This window comes from Suncus etruscus, chromosome 6, assembly GCF_024139225.1.
Source record: "Suncus etruscus isolate mSunEtr1 chromosome 6, mSunEtr1.pri.cur, whole genome shotgun sequence".
NCBI classification, from domain to species: domain Eukaryota; kingdom Metazoa; phylum Chordata; class Mammalia; order Eulipotyphla; family Soricidae; genus Suncus; species Suncus etruscus.
Window position 1 is genome coordinate 110,387,541 of NC_064853.1, and position 26,441 is coordinate 110,413,981.

General features: G+C 36.3%; 1 pseudogene; it reads right to left on the reverse strand.

Annotated features, from left to right (window-relative positions):
- Positions 1 to 15,054: 15,054 nt before the first annotated feature.
- On the reverse strand, positions 15,055 to 15,155 carry LOC126012424 (uncharacterized; annotated as a pseudogene).
- Positions 15,156 to 26,441: the final 11,286 nt, after the last annotated feature.

Sequence of the window (26,441 nt, forward strand, 5' to 3'; positions counted from 1 at the left end):
TATTTAGCTCTATTACAAGTTACACACACATGTACACACACATGCACATGTGCATATACACACATACATTGGATTGGATCTGGTCATCCTAAGTGGTATACATACAACCAATGGGTCACTTACATTCGACTAGAATCATCCAACTGGTATGGTGATTCACTGTTAAGGTTAGAGGAAGTGCTACTACTTAGGCCTTACATTGTGAGGACCACTTTATGAGAGACCCTGAGGGACATGGGAACATCTTGTAAACCATGTCTGGTGAAACTCAGGAGACTATGTGGCGCTGGGGATTTAATGCTAAATAGCAGCACACCACCATGGGAGTTAACCCCTGTAGAATCTCCAGGGTCCTGATACCTTTAAATTGTATTGGTTAACAGAACTTTAACAAATGTCTAGTAATTTAAATATAGTTAATATAACCAAGGCATAAACAAATATTTTAAGTAAATAACTTATGCCCCAGATGTTTTAAAGTTCTATATAACAATTTTTTAGTGGAGTCCATTCACATTTGTGGTATTTCTTTTATTTTAAAGGGAAAAATGTAAATATATTGTATCATTATTTTACAAATTACCATTTTTTGTTGTTTTGGTTTTGGACCACGTGTGGTGGTTATCAGGGTTACTCATGGCTCTGAGCTCAAAAATAACTCCTGGCAGGCTCAGGTGACCATATGGGATGCTAGGGATTGAACCTTGGTTGGTCACATGCAAGGCAAACACCCTGCCCAAGGTACTATCTCAGAACCTAGAGAATACCAGTTCTTAAGTGATTTACTTAACTTGATAAAGAAAAGTAGCAGGATCAGAGTTTAATCCAAGACAATCCAAGTTTAGAACACAAACAAGCATCCAATGGAAACCAGGAAAGCTAATGTAGGTGTGACAGAGAAATCAAAGTCTTGCCAAGTACAAGATCTACTTGAAGTTAGCAAACATTTATGAACATGCTTTTATTCACACTGTTATCTGCTCCAAATTCTAGTTTAAGTTTTTAAATCTTGAACCATAAGGATTCATAAGATGATTCATCATCACAAATAAATAAAGTGGAATCAGGACCTAGAACTTAGAGTTTGCATAAAATTCTGAAACTAAGGCTGGCTCTCTATTGAAAGTATAACTGAGTCATTGTTGAATTTATCAATGAAATTGTTTCATCCAATCTACCTTCAGGGAGGCAGTGAAATTTAATGACATCATTTACAAAAATCTAGGACTTGTTTCTCAACTATGTTGAAATGTTGTGACGTTCTACTCTCCCTCAGAAAGAGCTTTTACTACTTATCTGTCTTCTTCAATTACCCAACCTACGTGCTAAGATCTTTCTCCTTTAAAGAAACTTTTCAAACGTTATCTTCCTTCAAGTGAACTCTGAAGTCTCTATGTACATGTAATCTTTTTATAAATATTAGTAGTGTTTTATTGCAATAAAATAAGAACAACAAACCTTTCCTGAGGGCTTATTTCATGTCATAGGCTGAACTGTTTTTTTTTTTTCTCTTTTCCTTTTTGTGGGGAATTTTAGTGGGCTTTTATTGAGATAAATTAACAGAAGCGAGGGTTTATTTTTTTTAACCAGATTTTCCAAACCTTATGTAAACTGCACACCCTGATCCATATACATATATATAACAAAACAAATCCAAACAAAAATAGATCCACTGGAACATCAGCAGATGAATCAACAGAAAGCAAAGAATCAACCGGAGTTTAATCTGTTGAATCAACAGAAAGCCAGTTTCTCTCTCCACAAATGGCTGATTTTTGAGTCTCACTGTTAACTTCTCAGTAAAACTGTGATCCCTTGTGACGAGGGACATTGGAATTCTTCCCCATATTTTTATTCAACCAAAAAAATATTTTTTACGTTTTAGTTTTGTTTTGTTTTTTTTTTCAGAAAAGGAGAAGTGATTTCAATTTCTTCAGGCAACCCACCACAAAACCACTAGCCTGATCTTATTAATACAACACTTCATTTTTCTAATAGTTTGAATTAATTACTATTATAGCATACAATTTATGGATGTGAAACATAATGTTTTCATTATCATGTTAATTAAGGTGATGGTTTCAAAATTTTTAGTTTTCACAGCTAGTAAATGATAGAATTAAAATTTAAACAGAGGTCTCACAGATTCCAAAGAATGTGATTTTAGTGTAACTAGATGGTGTACACTTCAACCTTGCTTTATGACCATATATTTTTCTACTACGTTATTGGAAAGCCATCTTAAGATTGAATCCATAGAAAGCACCTTAGAAATTATCTTGCTATTTAATTCTATTTTATTTTCAAGTGAAGGAACTGAAACTGTGACCAAGATGATAAAATGTTTAGTGATACAAAAATATTTAAAACTGTTCTACACCTCTGACTTCCTGTGTGATTCAAATGATGAGGGAGCTCACTTTCTTATCTTCTTGCCACAAATATATATTACACACACATCTTGCATAAAGTTTACAAATTGATTTCTATTAAAATTTTTGTGATGACACAGATGAGAATAATGTTAACAATAATTTTATGATGCATCACTCTAATACCACCACTGAATGTATCCTTGTTCTTACTGTTATCTTAGTTTACTTGCCTGGTGAGCTTAGTTCTGGAGACTGACTCTCCAATACTACCTACCCGTTTACTTAATTTCTTTTTTTTTTTTTTTTTTGGGTTTTTGGGCCACACCCAGTGACTCTCAGTGGTTACTCCTGGCCATGTGTTCAGAAGTCGCTCCTGGCTTGGGGGACCATATGGGATACCGGGAGATCGAACCGCAGTCCGTCCTAGGCTAGCGCTGGCAAGGCAGATACCTTACCTCTATCGCCACCGCATTGGCTCCACACTTAATTTCTTTATATTCACAGATGAAAGAGGTAATATTTGTTTTGTCTCTATAATCTCATATAGGACTTCACTTACCATAATACTCCCTGGTTCCATTCTTATAATAGAAATTGCATGAATTTTCATTTCCTCCAACTGAAAAGTATTCCATTATGTATATTCACCATCATTTATTTTTTTAACATAATTTTTATTTTGATCATGGTGGCTTACATATTGTTGACAATAATATCTTAGTTACATATTTACATAAGATCAAAGGGGATTCCCATCACCGGTTTGTCTTCCCTACTCCTCCCTTTTTGTCCTACCACCCATATCATCTTCCCTCACCCCTAGGGCTGCTATTTTATCAGTCATCTTTTCTTCAGCATTTGTATTGCATCCAGATATTGACTATTGAGAATATAGCTGTAATAAACATATGGACACAAATGTGTCTTTGGAATCATCTACCCTCGAGTAGATACCTAGTAGTCGAAGTACTGGATCTAAGAAAACTTTAGGCCAAAGATCAAAACATTCTATTTCAGTTTTGTTTTTAAAACCAGAAACTATATAAGTTCCTCCAAGCTTAATGAATAAACAGAGACAATATGTAGTAAATATGATAAAGCTTAAAGTGGAACTTTTAAGATTGAAAGTCATTTTTTTAAAAACAAAACAATCATATAAGCTCTTTAATTTTAGTGAAGTATTCCAATATAAAATTTAAAAATCAATTTAAAAAGTTTTTCTTTCTTTTTGGGGGTTGCCATACCCAGTGATACACAAGGGTTTCTCCTTACTCTGCATATAGGAATCATTCTTGGATGTTTATGGGATTGTATGAATGCTGGGAATCAAGCCCTGTTGACTGTACACAAACAGATGCTTTCTCTCTGGCCTTTGGAAAAAAAATGCTTTTGAAATAAAATAAATTATCTAATATGTTTTGGTGTATCTTTTACCTCATTGCTCTCCACTGCCATTTACTTTCTCTCCCATATGTGGAAGTAAAGATACACAGTCAGGTAACAACACATTTCCAAAGGAGAACTGATCCACACAACTAAATTATGGGGGATCCTGTGTGTAAGGGAATTCAGGTAAAAAGGTGGATACACTGGTGATAGGTTTGTTGAAATTATGTGCATGAAACGCTCATTCATATAACTATAAATCACAGAATTTTATTCAATTTTATAAAGTTTAAAACAATAGAATTTGGGACTGGAGCGATAGTACAGTGGAAGGGCATTTGCCTTGCATGTGGCCAGCCTGGGACAGACCAAGGTTCAATTCCCAGCATATCATATAGTTCCCCTCAAGCCTGCCAGGAGAGATTTCTGAGCCAAGAGCCAGGAAGAACACTTGAAGACCACCAGGTGTAGCTCAAGAACTAACTAACTAACTAACTAACTAACTAACTAAATAAATAAATAAATAAATAAGAAAGATTCCTATCACTATAGAAATCAAGTACAAACCATAAAGCATGGTATGCTCTATAAATTTCTTGAGATATTCTTAGTAAAAGTTTTAATTTTATATTATTTTATATTAGGGTATGTAAAATTTTTCAGACACAAAGATTATAGACCAAAGAGAAAATTGGAGATTAAAATACTTGCCTTGGGCCCGGAGAGATAGCACAGCGGTGTTTGCCTTGCAAGCAGCCGATCCAGGACCAAAGGTGGTTGGTTCGAATCCCGGTGTCCCATATGGTCCCCTGTGCCTGCCAGGAGCTATTTCTGAGCAGACAGCCAGGAGAAACCCCTGAGCACCGCCGGGTGTGACCCAAAAAACCAAAAAAAAAAAAAAAATACTTGCCTTGAAGACCATGTCTAATCCCCATACTACATATGGTCCCCTGAGCAGCACCTGAAGTAATTCTTGAGCACAGAGTTAGGAATAAACATTGAATATTTATGAGGGTGGACTCTAAAGAACCACAAAATAAATATAAAAATGAAAATGGGTTGCAAATTGGAACAAATTAAGGCCTTCTGAAGAGTGCACGTTGTTTACACTCATAATCACTTGTCTAATTGTTGTTCATTATACAAGATAATATTGTGCAAGCTCACAAAAATATCAAAATTCAAAAATAATTTCTACCCAATGCATATTTTTCTTGCTCCATAATAAAATCAGAAACTAACTGGTATCATTGAAATTTGGATCTATACTTTGTAAAGTGAACTTTGCTCTTTAGGTTCCTTCAACTCTAACCTAAGTTTAGTAGGATCTATTAATAAAAGAAGTACCTAATAAAGATTGCTATGTTTGGCAAAATGAAGGTAGTATGTACTGGAAATATTGTTCTAGATAGAAACATCTAAAATTAATATAACGTGTTCATTTTCTGCAAGAGACAACCCTGATGAGTTTGGTTCTGTTAGTAAACAGATTAAACTTTCATTTAGCTTTACTCCAATTGTGTGTTCTCATTCTTCGACTCTGGACCTTACCACTTGGGGCTTGTCCAGGATTGAAACAAATGACTAAGTTGCCAATAAAGTTGCCTAGGTCCTGTGGACAGGAATGAAGAATGGGACAAAAATGTTGCAAATTGCAATTTGCAATTGCATAATTGTAGTTTGCTTTTCTAGACAACGTTTTTAATTTTGTGAGTGCATGATATTGTTAAGGTAACTCAATTTCATATCAATCTTGTCACATCAAACTTAATGTTTAGCTGAAGATAGCTTTAAGTATGGAAACTTCAATGGTATAGAGTTTTAGCTTGTTCTAGAACTTTAGTGCTGTGCTCTAGGCTTCTAACTTACAAAGTTGATGTGCCCTGGGAAGAGTCCAGAGTGCATTTTAACTGCATCTATGCATGCCTAAATAAAGTGGGTGAAGAAATAAATATGCAAGGACCTATTGACAGGCTTTCTCCAGTGCTGTAAGCTGGGTGCATGTGGTTGCCTGAGTCAGGCAGGGCAGCAAGATGACCAATCAGAAAATGGAAAGAAGAAAAGGTTCGAAAAAGCAATGTAGTTAATTGTCTTATGCAGAAAATATAATGAGTGAAGTTATTAAAAATAAAACCAGATGTAATTTTGTGAACATGTAATCAGTTGATTGCAAATTGAATGGAGGAAAGTTAAAAGTAATGTGCAAATATTTTGACTGTTGTGTTTAAAAAAACTGTATGTCAAACATTATTGTTATTACTATGTCTCTAAATTAGAAATGACCTAATGTGTTTGTATAGAAATTATTATAAAAAAGGAAGCTTAGATGCTTTAGACTCATTTTAGAGTGCTCTTATAAAATTAGACCATTAGAAATTACAGAAAACAAAGGTTATTCAAATTGGATTTAAAATTATATGCATAACAGTTGCTCAATATGTTCTATAAATTAAGAAACATTGCTTTTTCTCTTTTCTTGGTACCTTAAGTATTTTTGTTGTTTCATGGCATTATGTTGGTTTGCATAAAAAGAAGCTTGAATTTTTTCCCTCTGTAGTGGGTATTCTCATGCAGAGAATTTTAAAATTTAGCTAGGGGACCCCAGAATCCTCTTCAGGGTAACAGAGTTGAAAGGGGTTGAGTTTAAGTCACAAACAAGTCCCATACTGTTAAGCACTCTATTGATCTTAGTAAGACCATAGAGTCATAGTGGCCTAGGAAAATTTGAAATCTGCACAAGCTGGCTAAGGCCTGGGTCCTGCACTCAGCATTGACAAAAGTTCTGGAGTAAACATTGAACATGCTTGATGTCAATAGCCTTAGTCAATTCTTCCCAAACCTGGAGAGAAAGGCAGGACAGACTCCCTCCAGGACACTACTGTAGAGGATGAGATGCCCTAGGCTTAGGCCATACTTATGGTTATCTGACTTCCTCATTTTTACATTGGCCAAGCCTGAGGAACCCTGACACAACAGTTAAGTATGAATACCTTTATTGGTAAACCACCTACTCTGTTATTTATCAATCTCCAGATATTCTCTGTAAATAATTGGTGTCCCAAGTGGAGATTTCTCCAGTCTTACTTGGTTTATGCAAAGAAACAAACCAAGTTTATTTAGCTATTTGGCAAGGTTCGATGTGAAGAAAAACTTTTTCTGTAGCTGCTTGAATTAAATGTATCCTAGGGGCTTAACTTAAAGCTCACTCCTCTTGGTAACCCAAATGGAATAGTATTTATTGGTTGTCATAGACTGGTCATAAGGAATGAAAGCTGTAAATGCAATCACTCATCTGAATAGAACTTATCCAGGAAGAATTATGCTGTAAAGGATGGGAGATGTAACTTAAGAGTATTGTTTTAATTGCTGTTACTGAACCTAGTGAGAGTCCTAGACCTCCTCTCCAGGCAACATCTGTAACACTAGAGAGCATATCCTAAGAAAGACTGGCAGTGTGACCTCATACAGATGCCAATAATAGTCAGGAAACAGGTATAATGCTATGATGTTTTGGTTTCTGTTACTTAACTTCTGTGTCATCATCCCCAAAGGAGCATACTCTACTACTCTGTCCTCCCAAGCATAGAGAGGACCATTTACTGCTTCAGTGCCTGATCAATTTAAGTAATATTACCTTGTGTAATTTATTTGATATTTTACAGATGTTGAAGCTGCAGAACTAAACCAGCCAATTGCCTCATTAAGAGCAGACGTAGAATGAAATTTCAGCCCTTCTTATAGGTAGAGTCTACAGTCCTTTGTCAGCCCAAAGAAGCTACAGATGATGAACTTTTGCCTACATTTTCCTTTAATGGTTTCTAAGGTGGTGAAGTCTTTAGAAAAACGTGAAACAGGAAAATTTTCAGGAAATCTGCCAGGGGAATAAGGGCAAGAAAGGCCACAAGAACTCAACTAACTAAGGTTATTGACATCAATGAAAATTACAGTATGATTATCTATCCAAGAGGTCGGAGCAAGTAGAAAGAATTAACAAACACTAACATTTAAAGAGGATGGGCAGTGTAAAGAAAGGAGCAAAGATTGTAACTTCTTCTGATAATTTTAAGGGTAAAACAACATAAAAGAATACCCCCTTTAGCAGTTCAATCTTTCCACCACCAATGCTCCCCATCTCCCTGCTCCCCACCTTCTGCTTATATTCGACTGGCATTCTATTTCTCTCTCTCACTACCATTGTCATGATTGTTGTTAATGTAGTTATTCCTTTAACTGAACTCACTGAAACACATGTTTGTAATAATGGTTCTAAATAAAGATATCATTAAAAGGGGGAAAGGTAATATAATTAGCACCAGGTATGGGAGGCATTTCTTTCTGACACACTGCAAGAAAAGCAACTGGATTATAAGACCCTCAAGAGATGTTTAAGTTGCAAGATTGAAGAAGATGGGAACCTCCTTTCTCTTCACCTTGGGGGAGTCACAAGCTGAATGAGAACGACCCCCTGCATATCCAGCTGACTCAGCTCTCAGGACCAGGACGCAAATATTCCTGGTGCTCCTGCTGATGGCAGTGACTGCAGGACAACCAGCAAGAATGAACATCCTCTTCCCCAGACTGTGGATCAAATGTTTGTGGTTCAAACTGCCACCCTGGGGATCTCTTCCTTAAACTTTGATTTATGCAAATTGTTTGGGGTTTATCTCCTGCCACTGAGGTGTGTTAAAATGAATTGGGTACCAATCCTGAGTTCACGTGCCTGGATAAGAAAGTTGTTCTGAGAGCATTCTTATTTTATGCTTCTCTAGAATAGACTCGTCCAAAATGTGAGGGAGAGGGGGGTCTTTCTCTTCAAGGTATACAAATGTGTCATGGAAGCCACCTGGCACCAAAAAGGGAGCCAGACCCTGTAGCTAAGGCTGGAGGCTCAAGCAGTTTGGGGAGTGCTGTTAACCAGAGATGTCCAGCCCAAATATCAGTAAGGCCTTCAAGAGAATGTGCCCAGACTAACTTCCTAGCAGGAAAGCATCAATGAAGGCAAATAAGAAGGAGAAGGGAACCAGTAGTTTAACACTGCCTTAATGTGCCAGTGTAAGCTCCACCATCAAGCCTGGAATAGAAGAGAGCCAAGTATCAGACTTCCCTAGAAATTGCCAGCATACATCAGGAGTACTCTTGACTCCCTAACAGAAGTTAGCCTACAAAACAGGAGGAATTTGTATCTAAGGTTCTTAAAAACAAGGTGGACTGTGTATGGTTCAAAGGGAACAGTTCAGGGGTTATCTGGGGGATGCTGCAGCATGTGGAGGCCAATTTGCAGCAGAAGTGAAGATTCTGCCTCCCAGTATGAGCAATGTTTCACTCAATCACCCTGGATAACTGCCCTGTGTAGGCCACAGTTTATTCTTTTAGTGATTCTCTCAATAGGTCCTTGCAAAATCAATTTTCTCACCCACTTTATTCAGCAAACATATGTGCTGTTAAGATGCTTGCACTAAGACCCCAGTATGTACCCTTAAGCAGGGACTGAGACAAGGAACCTCAGGAGAGTCAAGGATTTGACTCAAGTTCATGAGTAGAAGAAGAAATGGGGGGGGGGGGGTCCTGGGTCTAAGTAAAAAGGGACACCATTTTTTTAAAGGCCACATGTTGTAAGCCACATGTTGTTAGGTTTGTCAAGCCTATCTCCATGAACACTGCTCAAGATTCCTGTTCATACCAGGTAGCCTATTGGGGAAAACACAAGGGAGCTGTAGGAAAGTACATTAGACTACAGCTATTCTAATGATCATCAAAAAGCTAGAAGATCCCCTCCCTATCTAATTCAATTCATAAATTGTATCGTTCATTGTTCACTCATTTTCTGTGAGAGACAACTCTGACTTTCCAGCAAATGTTATCTGACTAAGGGATTTATACTGCTTTCTTTTATTTTATTTTGCAAAGTTGGCATTTAATTTTGCTTTACCCATAAGCTCTTGGAAATGTAAAAATTATGACATTTGCTTATATATCTGAGTTGGATTATACTCAAGAAAGCCATTGTCTATTACAGTAACTCAGCTTAAAGGAAAGCAACATGATAAAAATATATTTGATATAAGAAAATAATGTATATACACATATATAATGTATATATAATTGTATATATATGTATAATACTATATATTTAGATGTAATATTTACTAAATGTTCCATGATGTTCTACTAATTTAAGGATGATAGACCAATTGTCATTTAATTATAAGCTTATTAATTATTCTTAATATTAAAGCTATGATAGTATTAAAAGTAAGTATATATTTAAATACACAGTTATTACCAATATCCAGCTAGAAAGTATCATAGGTTGGTACCCATTTGTTTGGAGGTGTTAGTAGTTGGATTAAAGTTTTGTTCAGCTTTAAAAATAAATAACTAAATACATAAGTAAATATATACATACATAAATAAATAAAATCAATATAATGCAATTATGGAGAAATAAATTCAGAGCTAAGTAACTAATTAGAGATGATAAAAGGAAGTACTAAATCATGGCAAAGGGGAAAATGAATAAGGATAGAAGAAAATGTGATCAGAGTTAGTCAAGCATTGAGTTAAAGTAACAAAAATGTTAAAAAACATAAAACCTTTGGGAAAATATTTAACCCACAAATGCTTCACTGGGAAGAGACAAAATCTGTAATCAACTGCAAATGCTGCAAAACATATAAAAGATGAATCAATGCATGAAGGGATATCAGGTTTAATTTGTCTCCAAATAATGTTATATTAGCATGGCTTATTCTTTAAGCACTTTGATATACTCTTACTTAAAATGTCTAAATAATTCTATTGTAAATAGGCTTTAAAACAAACTAATTTCTCATTTTTTAAAACATGTTTATGCCTGAAATGTTTCTTCATACTTCTCTCATGTTGCTTTCCTGTAAGCTGAGTTACTGTGATGACAATGGCTTTCTTGGGTATAATCCAACTCAGACAGCAAAAGACATAATTTTAACATTCCCAAGAGCCTATAGCTAAAGCAAAATTAAATGCCAACTTTGCAAAACAAAATGAAAACAGAATAAATCCCTTGGTCAGTTAACATTTGCAAAAATTCTGTCAGTTAGTTATTAATCAAATACTTTTGTTTGATATTCAGGAGTTGTTTGTGGAAGAAAAATGTAGGACTGCTTATTATTTATCTTAAAGTGTATCTCACTAGCTTGAGCTTGAACATTTTTTCAATACAGTATAATTGTACAAAATAAAAACAGAAATATTTCATGATAACATGAAAGGTATTTTTGAAAATTTTGTAAAGAAATGACCTTATAATAACAAATTATTTAATCTGCAAACATTCTTATACCTATAGATGTAATATTATTCAATTTACTAAATGTTCCTCTACATTCTACTAATAAGGATGATAGGCCTATTATAATTTCATTATATCCTTATCAATTATTTTTAATGTTAGAGCTGGTATAGTATTAAAAGTAAGTATATATTTAATTATGATGAGCTATTGCCAACAGCCAGCTAGAAAGTTGAAGACTGATTTTTAAGCAAAACTCTCAAATCTTGCAAGCTCACTTCCGTGTATTGTGTGTTTCAAGTAAACCACAGAGGATTGTTTCCCTGATACCCCAAAAAACAAGTCCAGTCCTGTAGGTAGGCACTCACATTCCATATATTCAAACAAAGGAGGCGAGAGAAGGAGATTATTAGCTTCAAACTCCTCCGTTTTATTTATTTTTTTTTAATGGGAAGATAACAATTTTTATGGGCACAAAAGTAATTAGTCGGGGCCCGCGAGGTGGCGCTAAAGGTAAGGTGTCTGCCTTGCAAGCACTAGCCAAGGAAAGACCGTGGTTCGATCCCCCGGCGTCCCATATGGTCCCCCCAAGCCAGGGGCGATTTCTGAGCTCTTAGCCAGGAGTAACCCCTGAGCATCAAACGGGTGTGGTCCAAAAAAAAAAGTAGTTAGTCCTTTTTTCTTAGTTTTTTTTTTATATTAAATCACCATAACTTACAAAGTTTCAAAGTTCTTCATGATTGGGTTTAAAGTATCCAGTGTCATAACACCAACCTACATAAGTGCCTACTTTTTCCCACCACTGACCACAGTTTCTCTCTTGCCTCTATGATAGACTTCTTTCCTTTTTTTTTTTTTTTTCATTTTAGGCACTGTAATTTAAAATACTATTACTAATTGGGCAGCATGCATTTAACTTTATGTCCTTTCAGCAACATGTCTTCTTCCACCATTGTTTCTTTCCCTGACCTATTCCCATGAGCCCCCATACCCTCACCACTGCATCTATGCCCCAAGTGGCAACCTTCCTATGAATACCAATCCTCATTGTTTCTATTGCTTTGGGGCTTTTGTTATTCCCCTACTATGTTTCTTTATACCCCTCATAGGAGATATGTACCTGTCCTGAATAACTTCACTTGTCATGATACTCTTCAGGTCCATCCACATTCAGCTTGCTACTCTTTAGATAGTATCATTCATTAGATGAGAACTTTTTTAGGTTAGAGTAACTGATGAGATATGCTGACAACTCGAATACCTGAGCTGTGTTTGGAGACAGTAAATAGAGAAATCCGAGTGGTTGATGACTTAACCTTTTAATGAATATATCATTCTGATTATTAGTAAATAGAATGATTCCATTTATTTTGGATATTCCAAGGATCTTTAATTTAAGATTATATGTTTTTATAAAATATAAATCAAAAGAAAGTATAAAATATAACTGGGATATGGTAGATTGGGTAAAGTACTTGCTTTGTACACAGCTAACCCAAATTCAGTCTCCTAAATTTACAACCAGGTATAATCCCAAAGCACAGAGACAGAAGTAAATCCTAAGAACCACAAAGTATATATCACATTCCGCCCCCCCTTCAAAATAAAAACTAAAAAATTTCTTCCTTTGAATATTTATGAAATCATGCAGTAAAATACTTCTATTTTCACACATATAAAGTGAGAAATTTCTGGAGGAACTTTATAGATGAATATCAAGACATAAGTAATCAAATAAACATAGACTAAGGCTTTGGAGGACACAAATTTCAGCTTCAACTCACATTTGTATTAATTTTTTTAATCATAGTTTCATTTTTTTTAGTGGTGGTGAAGATACAACCCAAGGTAGGTATTTTGCTACTGAACCATATCTCTAGCCAACCAGTTTTTTTAAAAGGAAAAATACTTCACTATCTTGAGTTTTATTTTCAAGAAAAGAAGAGTCCTCAGTGCAGCCCCTTCAAAGACTTAGGGAGTAAAATCTAGTATTAAGGAATTACTCCTGGCTCTGTTCTGATAGAGTTGGAAGGACTATATGAGGTCTTTAGAATTGAATATGGGTCTACTTCATGCAAGGTAAACACCTTACCAGCTATACCATTATTCCAAGTCTTAATTTAAATTGTATTTTAAGACCTCATTTTATCAAAAGAAAATGAATGGTGAAAGAGTTGGACTATTTTGTTAATGATTAGAGGGCAGAACAAAGGAGATACAGTCATTACATACAGTACAGAATAAGTCCTGGGCACAAGAGATGGTGTTCAAAGGCTTATCTCAGAGTCAAATGAATCAAAGATGTATATCCTGGTAAACAGATTAGATGCAAGACACATATATTAGGAAGCATGTCATTGTACCATCAGCCTTTGAACTAATCTATTAAAGGAATGAGTGCAAGTTAATTTTCACATAATGACCAAGTCCCAAGGGCCATTTGTGCATACATGCACTTCTACAATGTTCTTTCTTTCTTTAATTCCACGTTGCTTTTGAGTAAATAGAAGTTTGGAGACTGTTAGTAACTTGTCCAAACCTCAGGTAACAGGGATGAGTTAGGTATTTATCCTGAAAGTATCTGGTGATGAACTACTTCATTGAGCATACTTGAATTTCACACTGAAAAAAATTTCTGAAGCCAGACTAAGATTTTTGAGATAGGACAGAAGGTAAATTGAAAGACAAGACATTGAAATAAAGTATTTTATTGGCCATGTACAAGCAGCATTCCAATCAGTCAAATAAATGTCCAGTCTCATCAAGCAGATAACCCCTAAGTTCTTATATAAGTCTGGTGTGTGTGTGTGTGTGTGTGTGTGTGTGTGTGTGTGTGAGAGAGAGAGAGAGAGAGAGAGAGTGAGAAAGAGAAAGAGAGAGAGTGAGAGACAGTGGCAACATATGGAATTAAATAAAATGGTGTCATTAAGAAGACAGCAGATGGAGTATTTATGATCATGAGTATATTAGAGAATAGAATAGAATAGTATAGAATAGAATAGAATAGAATAGAATAGAATAGAATAGAATAGAATAGAATAGAATAATAGAATAGGACAAGCAAAGTTAATCAACTACCTGATACTGATGCTTCAAAACAGGTATTGTCTTAATTTATGGTAGTAAAAATTTACTCAAATTTTATAACACTCTGAAGGCCTCTCCTTTTGCTGCCATTTGGCAATCCCTAAGTGACCACTGAGAGGAGCGATATTGCAGTGGTAGGGTATTTGTCTTGCAGGCTGACCCAGGACTGATTTGGGTTTGATCCCTGGTGTCCCATATGGTCCTCCAAACCAGGAGCCATTTCTGAGTGCATAGCCAGGAATATCCTGAAAGTCACTGGGTGTGGCCCCAAAACAAAACAAACAAAAAATGAAATTTTCCTATAATTTTAATGCCTTGTTGTTGTTTGTTTGTTTGGCCACACCCAGAGTACTCAAAGGCTACCCCTTTTTCACTCTGGAATTGAAACTGGTGGTGCTATGGGGGGACCAAGTGATATTGAGGGTTGAACCTGGACCTCATACATGCAAAATATATGTTCTAGATAGAGTGTTGAGCTGAACTTCATCCCCCAAATTAATTTCTCCTTCTTCTCATTTTACTTCTCATTTTTCTTTTTGCTGGAGAGCAAAACATTATAAAATTTTGTAAAAGTCATACACGCCAGCATTAGAAAAATCTTTTTTTTTCTATTTTTTTTTTTAGTTTTGTTTGTTTTGGTCACACCCAGCAGTGCTCAGGGGTTACTCCTGACTGTCTGCTCAGAAATACCTCCTGGCAGGCACGGGGGACCATATGGGACATCGGGATTCAAACCAACCACCTTTGGTCCTGCATCAGCTGCTTGCAAGGCAAACCGCTGTGCTATCTCTCCGGGCCCAAAAAATCTTTTTTTAAAATAATATTTTATTTAAACACCTTGATTACAAACATGATTGTGGTTGGGTTTCTGACATGTAAAGAACACCCCCCTCATCACCAGTGTAACATTCCCATCATCACTGTTCCAAATCTCCCAAAAATATGGAATGCTTCATGAATTTGCATATTATTCTTGTATATTATTCTTCTGCTCTGTATCTTTCTAATTTTAGTATATGTGCTGCAGAAGCGAGCACAGAAAAATCTTTTCGTTTCTGTGCTAACCTATGGAAGAGAACAATTAAGGTTAGGATCTCCAAACTCATCTTCCCCATGTTTTCTGGGCAGAGAGCGGGAGGAAATGGGAAAGTTAATACATTTAAAATCATAGAAAAAAAATGAAAAGAAACAGCAAGGCTATCAAACCCCACTCACTGCACTTCTAGGAGTCTCCTTACATTTTCTCTTTTCCTTAAACACTTCAAACTCTTGTAAGGATATGTTTTCTTTATTTTCTTAAATAATCACTGCTTTAAACATGCTCTGTTCTCCATGAAATTTCTCTTTTAAGGAATCAAAGAAATGAGAGACAACACTACATGTACCCAAATTTCACACTAGAGCTGTGTACATCTGTGTACCATGACTGTGACAATGACAGATATTCAGGCCTAACTTAGATTTCAGTAGGGATCAAAATCTTACCAGTGGTTGAATAAAAACAGAAAAATACCTAATCCCACCCACTGATGGAAAATCATAATATTTTTGTTTTGTCTTTGTTTTGGGGCCACACACAGTGACCCTCAGGGGTTACTCCTGGCTATGTGCTCAGAAATCGCTCCTGACTTGGTGGACCATATATGATGCTAGGGGATCAAACCATGGTCCGTCCTAGGTTAGCACGTGCATGTAGACACCCTACTGCTTGCGCCACTGCTCCAGCCCCCACAATATTTATTTTATAGTTACTGCATTCAAGGTATGTATTACCTTGAAATTATATTTAGTGAGAAAAGATCTCATCCCACCTGTTAAAAGGGACACTTTTATAGAACTTACCTTCTTTGTTAAAAGTAAACAGAGAATACTTTTAGTTTCACACACAAAAAAAGCAGACCATAATTACTAAGACATTTATTAGTGGTTAAATAGAGAACATCAGAGATTGTAACTCAATTCATTGAGCCTAAACTATTAATATTTGAGTCATAAAGTTCCTTTCTTAGTAGGAATACAGATAATATCAAAACTTAGAGTGGCACTGAATTTGCGAAGTGTGGAGTTTGGAGGGTTGGGTGAAAGAAAAGTCATTATTGTTATCAGTTCCTTTTATTAAAAGGAAACTATTGAAGACTGAGGCAAACTCATTCACTTATAATTTATTCATATTCTTCTGACTACCTGAAATAGGAAATGAGCAATCCTGAGAACACTCACAATCACAACAGAAATTAATGTAGGTTGCATATTCCACAAATCTGATTCATGATACAGGCTATAATTCATTTGAGTTGCCGTGTATCTTGCAGATATGAAATACACAAATTGAATGGCCATCTTGAGAGCTTGTTTGGAGGGGAGCACAGCTACTGGTATACCCTCCACCGAAGAACGGTCCGTCTCTATTCGGAGAAGGCCATCCTCTTCGACCGAGCGCTCAGCTCTGGGAGGGTCGCGCCTGGAGCGGTGAGGGAGGAAGGGAACACCCACCTAGCCAGCCAGATCAGCCGAATCAACCCTGGCGATCAATGGGGTGACAGATGTCGCAGGCAGATCGCCCTCACATCCTTGAATGGCCATCTTGAGAGTTGTAATTGGCTTATCTTAATCAGAAGGGTATTCAACAAGATGTATAATACCAAATAATTTATTAATATTAGTTTCCAAAATACTATGTTAAAGTAATCTATTTCAATTAGTCACTTCAAAATTATGTTGTTAAAGATTACTTGAAGAAATTTTATATTTCTTCATCTCTCTTCAAGCAAAAGAAGGAAACGTTCAAATTAAAGATAACTGAAAAAGCAATGACCACTACTAAAGAGATTCTCTGCATGATTTTTAGATATCTGCATAATTCAGTTTAATCTTAAGGATTTGTAAAATAGCAGACTTAAAATACCTCAAAGATATTTCTGGAAAAAGAAAAGATCTATTTGACGTTACATACATTCAAATGACATTTCTAGATTTGGAACACATGTTTTTACATGAAAGACAACTGATTTAGATGAAAGAAAATCTTATAGGCTTCATGTTATAGCAGAATATAAAATTTACTTTCAGACTTTATGCTTATTCTGACTCATTTCACAGAACCTTTGCTGGTTTCATCTACCCACACCTACTTCTATTTTAGCAAGCGAAAAAAAAACATTTAGTTCTTTCTTCCAAAAACAAGTCACAACAAAGTTAAGCTGGTTTAGTCACACTTATGTTCAGGCATTCTATTAAGACTTTACCTATCATAAATGAGCACATCGATGTTTTGTTTAAGGTAGATAGGAAAAAATAAATGGTAAAAGGATTGTTGCAATATAAATCAATAAATATATTGATATTTGGGGGCATAGAAAAATGTTTAAGAGGAAAGTCTTCAATGATAGAGAATTAAAACTAGGTTTGCGTTTGTAAAAGCTTGTATAACTTTGTAAAGTAGAGTCTACTCATCTCATAATGGGTTAATATCTAAGTATACAAGGCACTGGTAGAACTCCTCAAAAAATAAAAAAAATCTAACTTCATTCAAAAATGAGGTGAATAAATGAATAGACATTTCCTCAAAGAAGAAATACACAATGAAAAAAAAAAGGCACATAAAAAACTGTGACATTTCACTGACCATCAGGGATATACAAATCAATATGATGAGATAACATCACACTCCACAGAAACTGGAACACATCACAAAGAACAAGAACAACCAATGCAGATGCAGGGAGAATCTTAGTGAGAATGCTGACTAGTCAATCTTTTTTGGAAAAAAGTATGTATATTGCTAAAAACAAAAACAAACAAACAAAAAAAAACCAAGAAAATTGAGCTCCCATATGATCCAGCAATAACACTCCTAGGGATTTATCCTAGGAACACAAAAACATAATTTAGAAAAGCCCTCTGAACTTTGTTTAATCCAGCACTATTTACAATAGCTAGAATGTGGAAACAATCCAGGTACCCAAGAACAGATGAGTGGTTAAAGAAATTGTGGTACATGTACTCAATGGAACAACAAGTAGCTGTTTGGAAAAAATAAAGTTTGTTTATACTATTATGCTGAGTGAAATGAGTCAGATAGAGAGGGATATCCATTTAATAGAAAATAAAAAATAATATGGTAATAATATTCAGAGACAAAAGAGCTGAGGGCCAAGAGGATAAATCCATGGTAGAAAATTTGCAACAAATATTGTAAGAGTGCAGTTAGGGTAGGAAAAGGACCACTATGAAAGTGATAGTTGAAACTGATCACTCTGGACAATAATTTACTGTTAAGTGGAGATAAAGTGATATGCATTGCACCCTTAACAATAACTATTAACAATAGTGCAAACCACAATATCAAAAGGAATCACAAGTGAGAGGAGAATGTGAGTGTGTGTGTGTGTGTGTGTGTGTGTGCGTGCGTGTGTGCGCGTGCACGCGCTCCTGTGAGTTTGAGTGTGTGGAGATAGAGAGAGAGGGACAGAGAGAGAGAAGTATAAGTTAAATGGCTGCCCAGAGGCAGGCAGGGAGGAAGGAATTTTGAAACATTCGTGGCAGGAAATGTTCAGAGGGGAAGGATGGTGTATGTTGTAGGACTGAAACTCAATCATGAACAACTATTTTTTTTTTTTTTTGATATTTGGGTCACATCCTCGGTGCTCAGGAATTATACTCATGGCTCTGTGCTCAGAAATGGCTTGGGATCATACCGGATACTGGGAATCTAAACAGAGTCTGTCCAGGGCTGACTATGTGCCAGACATAAGCCCTACAACTGTACTATTGCTTAGGCCTCTCATGAACAACTTTCTAATTATGGTGTTTAAGTAAAAGGAAAAAAAAGTAAAAATAACCAATTTATATTTAAGTAGAGTCTACTATACTCATCTGTATGGAGTAAGGGGTTAGGGTGTCCTGGGGGTTAACTTCTAAAGATGCTCATCATGGTGGTGATTGTTTCTTGCAGTGTTAGGAAACTATGCAGTTTTGGGGGTCAAACTTATGGATCCGCACATACTAGGAACATTCTCTACCACTTGGTCTATCTCCTGGACATGATAGTTTTGATTTTTTGAGGCCACATTCTTTTCAAAGATTTCAGTTGGCAGTCTTTGGGAACCATTATTTGCTGCTAATATAGAATCTAGGTTAGATTCTATCTTGTCTTGACTCTCTGTATTAATACTTCCACCCCCATAGAATTTTTATTAGGGAAATGTTTTATTTAATCTATACCTAAGTTTAAAGCAAATAATTATTTTGATGGTTATATCTTATATTTTAATGGGAGAGTAGCTTGCTTGCTTAGATTTATATTTTAATAACTATTTAATAAAATAAAATGACAAATTATGACAAATTTTAGTTAATTAATTAGCACTTAACACTCAAAATTAAAGAATACATTTATTGGGATTAGATAATAAGTATTGGTGTAACACACTTTCCTTTTATTTTATTTTATTTTTTTTTGGTTTTTCGGGCCACACCCATTTGATGCTCAGGGGTTACTCCTGGCTAAGTGCTCAGAAGTTGCCCCTGGCTTGGGGGAACCATATGGGACGCCCGGGGATTGAACCGCGGTCCTTCCTTGGCTAGAGCTTGCAAGGCAGACATCTTACCTCTAGCTCCACTTTGCTGGCCCCACACTTTCCTTTTACATGGCTGACTCCATACCTCAAACTACATAATGACATCCTGGAGGAATTTTTGACCACAGAGTCAAGAGTAAGTCCTGAGCATAAAAACACTATTAGGTATGTCTCAAATTCCTTTCCCCAAAATGAATATTCATTTTTCCATACATGTTTATTAGTAAACATATAAATTAATAAACATATATAAAATGACATGTAAAACAACTTTATTCAAACCTAATCATATTTTTAAGTGAATCAGTTAAATTATATGCTGTAATGATGACCTTAGTAATAAACATTATGGAGAAATGATCAGACATAATTGGATAGAATGGACTAAGGGAAACAATCTAAATTTAAGAGTGATTCATCTCAGGCAATTACTATCTAGAGATGGAATCTGAAAAAGTGACACATAGCAGCAGGATTTTTTGCTCATTAGGGACAACTAAATGAGGTGAACATCAATTTAGTGTTGAAGGTAGTTCACATGTTGAAGGTAATTCATATGTTCAAGAAATGAGAATCAAGACTGTAGAATCTAGAAAAGGAAAGGAGAAACAAACAAGATTTTTGGCCAAGAGATTGAGACTCTAAAATTAGTGATGTAAGAATACAATTTGTGATATAATAATTCAACACAAGTATACAATAAAAGCTAAGATGTTGACTAAAGTTTCAGGAAATTGTATCTCTATCTATATAACTATATCTATCTATAAATCAATATATCTTGTCTTTTGGTAGCAATTCATAGAAAACCAAAATTAGTTTTATCTGATTGAGTAGAAATAAAATTTGTAATTTTCTTATAAATTTGTGTTCTCTGTTTCCACAATTCTTTTAGGATTTACTCAGAACTATAGTTTGTCTTCCAGTTATCTCTTCTTATACTGGAAAATGGTTCAACTATTTATATGCTTTTCAATATCCAAGTGGTAAGATACTGTCCATGTAGTAGAATTTCTACTAAAATACCTATAATCATTCTGAATGAAACACATTTGAATTATTTGAATCAATGTTGACCACTCTGCCTGACATTTTGCCAAGAAGTGTGACATGTACCAGTTGACTTGGTTTATATTACTTCATTAGGTATCAAATTTTGTGTATTATTCACAGACTAGCAATTTTATACAACAAATACTCATTTTCATGTGTCAGAAAAAGAGGTCACTTTGTATGTTTCTAAAGATTCCTCATGAGGTCTGTCAACAGGAATTGCAATCGCAGATGAAAGCACAACTTTGGTTATTGACTGCTCACCTCCAATCTGTATTTTCAATTCGAACTATATTGTGTTCTCATGACATGGAAGCTGGTTTTTCATATGATGAGTAATCAGTGAAAGAGAAAAAAGGGTGTGTGTTCCAATGAAGTACGTCAGAATCTAAGTTTGTTACCTAATTTTAAAATAATATGCTGTTAATTCTGCCAAATCCTATGCGTCATCAGAGCAATAATACCAATAGAATGTGGGAGAAAATAAAGCAGGTCTGAATATCTAGAGAATAGAAATCATTGATAATTGTTCTATAATATGATTAATACTCTCTACTTTGCAGCCAAAAGAACTATCAGCTTTCCTAACACAGGATTCAATACAAACTAGCTCCCACTGTGTACCATGCTACACAAATTTTAACAAATTATGAAGAGTACTGCAATAAAGAGAGCTCTGTGTCCAGTAAAGTTCAGGCAACAAGAAGAAAATAACAGTTTAATTTTTTTCCCTATAGAAGCTTTTCTTTATTATCTCAAGTATCTCAGTAGTAGTGTTTAGGAGAATCTGAGGTCATTCCCAGATACTCATTCATCTGTGCTGAGCAGTTCAATGCTGCACCTCTAGAATAAGGAAATGTCTGGTCTAAATGCTGAGTCTAAAGTTGGCAGGTCAAATTTCACAATTCAATAGGTTTCATCAGAGTGTGACTCACTTCTCAAGAAAAGAGAATTAATGCCAATATTTTATGTTTTATTTATCAACTTCCCTAAAACTCACAGGATAGAAATATTGTTTTATGGAAGTAATACTGTTATATTATACAATGCTATAATATTCTACAATATAGTCTACAATATATTATAATAAATAATATTATATTTTTTCACTCTTATACCATCATCAAATACAAACATTTGCAGTTAGCAGGATAAAAATATGATTTTTCTATTATAAAATAGAGAGGGGAATGCCTTTTCTTTCAGAATGACAAATGAATTTCCCTACTCAAAATGAAGCAGGTTATGAAAGATAGCCTTCACACGAAGATATGATAAATTACAAAATAGCTCATGGTTTAAAATTTTATGTCAAAAAGATGTCTTGAATATTTGGTTTATCTTTTTATTGATTCCTATAACATTCTGACCCTTAATTATTTTAAGATATTAACAATCCACAGACATTCTTATTTTAGGAGATCCTAACTAATATTATAAAATATACAGAAAGGATAAAAACCGGCTATCCTTTGCAAAAGCTGGCTCCCTGTGTGTGACACCAGGCGGGGAAAATCCGCGAAAGTACACCGGCCCAGTGGGGCTCAGCTGTGAAAGACTGTGAGTGTGACCTGTCTATGTCTGTCTACTGTCCTCTTGCGTGAAACTCTTGCGAGTGGGGCAAAAAGAGCCTCCAGAAACCTCGCTCGCCCAGACGCCATTTTCAGGGAGGGACTTCAGAGCATAAAAGCCGGCTATCCTTTGCAAAAGCTGGCTCCCTGTGTGTGACACCAGGCGGGGAAAATCCGCGAAAGTACACCGGCCCAGTGGGGCTCAGCTGTGAAAGACTGTGAGTGTGACCTGTCTATGTCTGTCTACTGTCCTCTTGCGTGAAACTCTTGCGAGTGGGGCAAAAAGAGCCTCCAGAAACCTCGCTCGCCCAGACGCCATTTTCAGGGAGGGACTTCAGAGCATAAAAACCGGCTATCCTTTGCAAAAGCTGGCTCCCTGTGTGTGACACCAGGCGGGGAAAATCCGCGAAAGTACACCGGCCCAGTGGGGCTCAGCTGTGAAAGACTGTGAGTGTGACCTGTCTATGTCTGTCTACTGTCCTCTTGCGTGAAACTCTTGCGAGTGGGGCAAAAAGAGGCTCAGAGGAGCACGGCCGCTCCGCTTCGCTACGCGGCCGTGCACTCTTTCTAAGGAAAGAACTCCATTGCAACAAGAAGGAAAAATCACACTAAGAACGGCGCTATATCACAGAAGCAAACATTTCTCTCTGGACTGTCTTCTCTGTTACATGCTCGGGCCTAAGATTTGACCCAGTGTGAGGCTTCATCCACGGAGGACTCCCCTCCCTTAGAGGCAAGTCAGCCCATCCAGAAAGGGAGGAGCCAGAGGAGTGTGCTGCCTACATCATATAGACAATGAATACCACTACAACACGTAGAAAAACCCACAATACAAATGTGACAATGGGGAAACAGCGCAGGCCAGCATCAGACATAGAGAATGAAGATGACAATTCTGAGGACCAGATAATGACTGAACAACTAATCAACCTCTCAGATAAGGACTTTAGACTAGCAATATGGAAGGTGCTCAACAGACTCCAAGAAACCATGGATCGAGTTGAACAGAACACTAATAAGAACCAAGAAAATATGAAGGCAGAAATGACAAAACTCCAAACTGAAATAACATGTCAACTAACAGGCCTGAAAAACTCAGTAAACGAAGTGAATGACAAAATGGATAAGCTCTGGGACAGGGTATCAGAAGCTGAGAATAGACTTGGTGCTGTGGAAGATGAGATACATAACAATTCCATACAGCAGGAGAGATTGGACAAAAAACTTAAAGCAAATGAGCAGACAATGGAAAAATTAGTCAAAGAATGGGAACAGACGAAAATAGAAGTCTATGATAAGATCAACAGAAACAACTTAAGAATCATTGGAGTCCCAGAGACCCAGGAAGAAAATTTCCAGGAAGAATCAATGGTCAAGAACATCATTAAAGAGAAACTCCCAGAGCTAAAGAATATATGTGATCAAATCCTGCATGCCCGAAGAGTACCAACCAAAAGAGACCCCAGAAAAACCACCCCAAGACACATCCTAGTCACAATGACAAATCCCACAGATAGAGACAGAATTCTGAAAACAGCAAGATCAAAAGGGGAAATCATGTTCAAGCAAGCTTCCCTGAGATTTACAGCAGACCTGTCACCAGAAACGCTCAATGCCAGAAAGCAGTGGTGGGATATTGTGACAAGACTGAATGAAATGAATGCTTCACCCAGAATACTATACCCAGCAAAACTCACTTTCCGGTTTGATGGAAGAATACATGGTTTCACAGACAAAAAACAGCTCAGAAACTTCACAGACACAAAACCAGTCTTAAGAGAAAAACTGAAAGACCTAATCTAAGACAAGACTACCCAAAAGACACACCAAATTTTGAAATAAAGATGGCGTTAAATCCCAGGACAATTCTTTCTCTCAACGTCAATGGACTAAATGCACCAGTTAAGAGACACAGAGTGGCTAAATGGATCAAAAAACTCAATCCAACCTTCTGCTGCCTACAAGAAACGCACCTGAATAGTCAGAACAAACATAGACTCAAAATAAAAGGCTGGAGAAAAGTTATCCAAGCAAACAACACCCATAAAAAAGCTGGAGTGGCCATACTAATATCAGATAATGCAAACTTTATACTCAGGAAGGTTGTAAGGGACAAAGACGGACATTTTATATTAATCAAGGGGTACGTAGAGCAGGAAGAATTCACTCTCCTAAACATATATGCACCGAATGAGGGGCCAGCAAAATATTTAATACAACTGCTGACAAATCTGAAAAATAATATCAACAACAACACAATAATTGTGGGGGACCTAAACACGGCTTTGTCAACACTGGACAGGTCAACCAGACTGAAACCCAACAAGAATATACTAGACCTGAGGAGAGAAATGGAAGAAAGAGGCCTAGTGGATATATATAGGACACTCCATCCCCAGAAACCTGGATACACATTCTTCTCCAATGTACATGGGACATTCTCCAGGATAGACTACATGCTGGCACATAAAACATACCTCCATAAGATCAAGAGGATAGAAATTTTGCAGACTACCTTCGCTGACCACAAGGCTCTGAAATTATTTGTGAACTCCAAAGGGACTCAGAAGAAACACTTTAACACCTGGAAGTTAAACAGCCTCATGCTCAATAACCAGTGGGTCCGAGATGAAATCAAGGAGGAAATAAAAAGGTTCCTGGAAACAAATGACAATAAAGACACAAACTCTCAGAACTTATGGGACACAGCAAAAGCAGTACTGAGAGGAAAATTTATAGCTTTGCAAGCACACATCAGGAAGGAAGAAGGAGCTTACCTGAGTAGCTTAATGACACAGCTAATAGAACTAGAAAATGCTCAACAAAAGGACCCAAGAACAGGAAGACAGAAGGAAATAACAAAGCTGAGAGCAGAAATCAACGAAGTGGAAACTCAAAAAACAATCCGAAAGATCAACGAAAGCAGAAGTTGGTTCTTTGAAAAAATAAACAAGATTGATAGACCACTGACAAACCTAACAAAGAAAGAGAGAGAGAGAAACTTGATAACTCGTATCAGGAATGAAAAAGGAGAGATCACTACTGATATGACAGAGATTCAAAGGGTAATCAGAAACTACTTTGAAAAACTCTACGCCACTAAAAATGAGAACCTGGAAGAAATGGATAAATTCTTGGACTCTTATAATCTTCCACGGTTGAAGGAAGAGGATGTAGCATATCTAAACACCCCCATCACCATTGATGAAATTAAAACAGTAATCAAATGTCTGCCGAAAAACAAAAGCCCAGGTCCAGATGGATTCACTAATGAATTCTATCAAACTTTCCAAGAGGAACTACTGCCAATCTTGGCAAGACTCTTTCATGAAATTGAACAAACAGAAACACTTCCAAATAGCTTTTATGAAGCCAACATCACCTTGATACCTAAACCAGACAGAGACGCTACCAAAAAAGAAAATTACAGACCAATATCACTGATGAATGCAGATGCAAAGATCCTCAACAAAATCCTGGCAAATAGGATTCAATGCCTCATTAAGAAGATCATCCACTACGATCAAGTAGGTTTCATCCCAGGAATGCAAGGCTGGTTTAACATCCGTAAATCTATCAACATAATACACAACATCAATAACAAGAAAAATAAAAACCACATGATCATATCAATAGATGCAGAGAAAGCATTTGATAAGGTCCAACACCCATTCTTGATCAAAACTCTCAGCAAGATGGGAATGGAGGGAACCTTTCTCAATATAGTGAAGGCCATCTACCACAAGCCAGTGGCAAATATTATCCTCAATGGAGAAAAACTGAAAGCCTTCCCTCTAAATTCTGGCACAAGACAAGGCTGTCCTCTCTCACCACTCCTATTCAACATAGCACTGGAAGTACTTGCTATAGCGATTAGGCAAGAAAAGGATATCAAGGGAATCCAGATAGGAAAGGAAGAAGTCAAGCTCTCACTGTTTGCAGATGACATGATACTCTACTTAGAAAACCCTAAAGACTCTATCAAAAAGCTTCTAGAAACAATAGACTCATATAGCAAGGTGGCAGGCTACAAAATTAACACACAAAAATCAATGGCCTTTCTATACACCAACAGTAATAAAGAAGAAATGGACATTAAGAAAACAACCCCATTCACAAT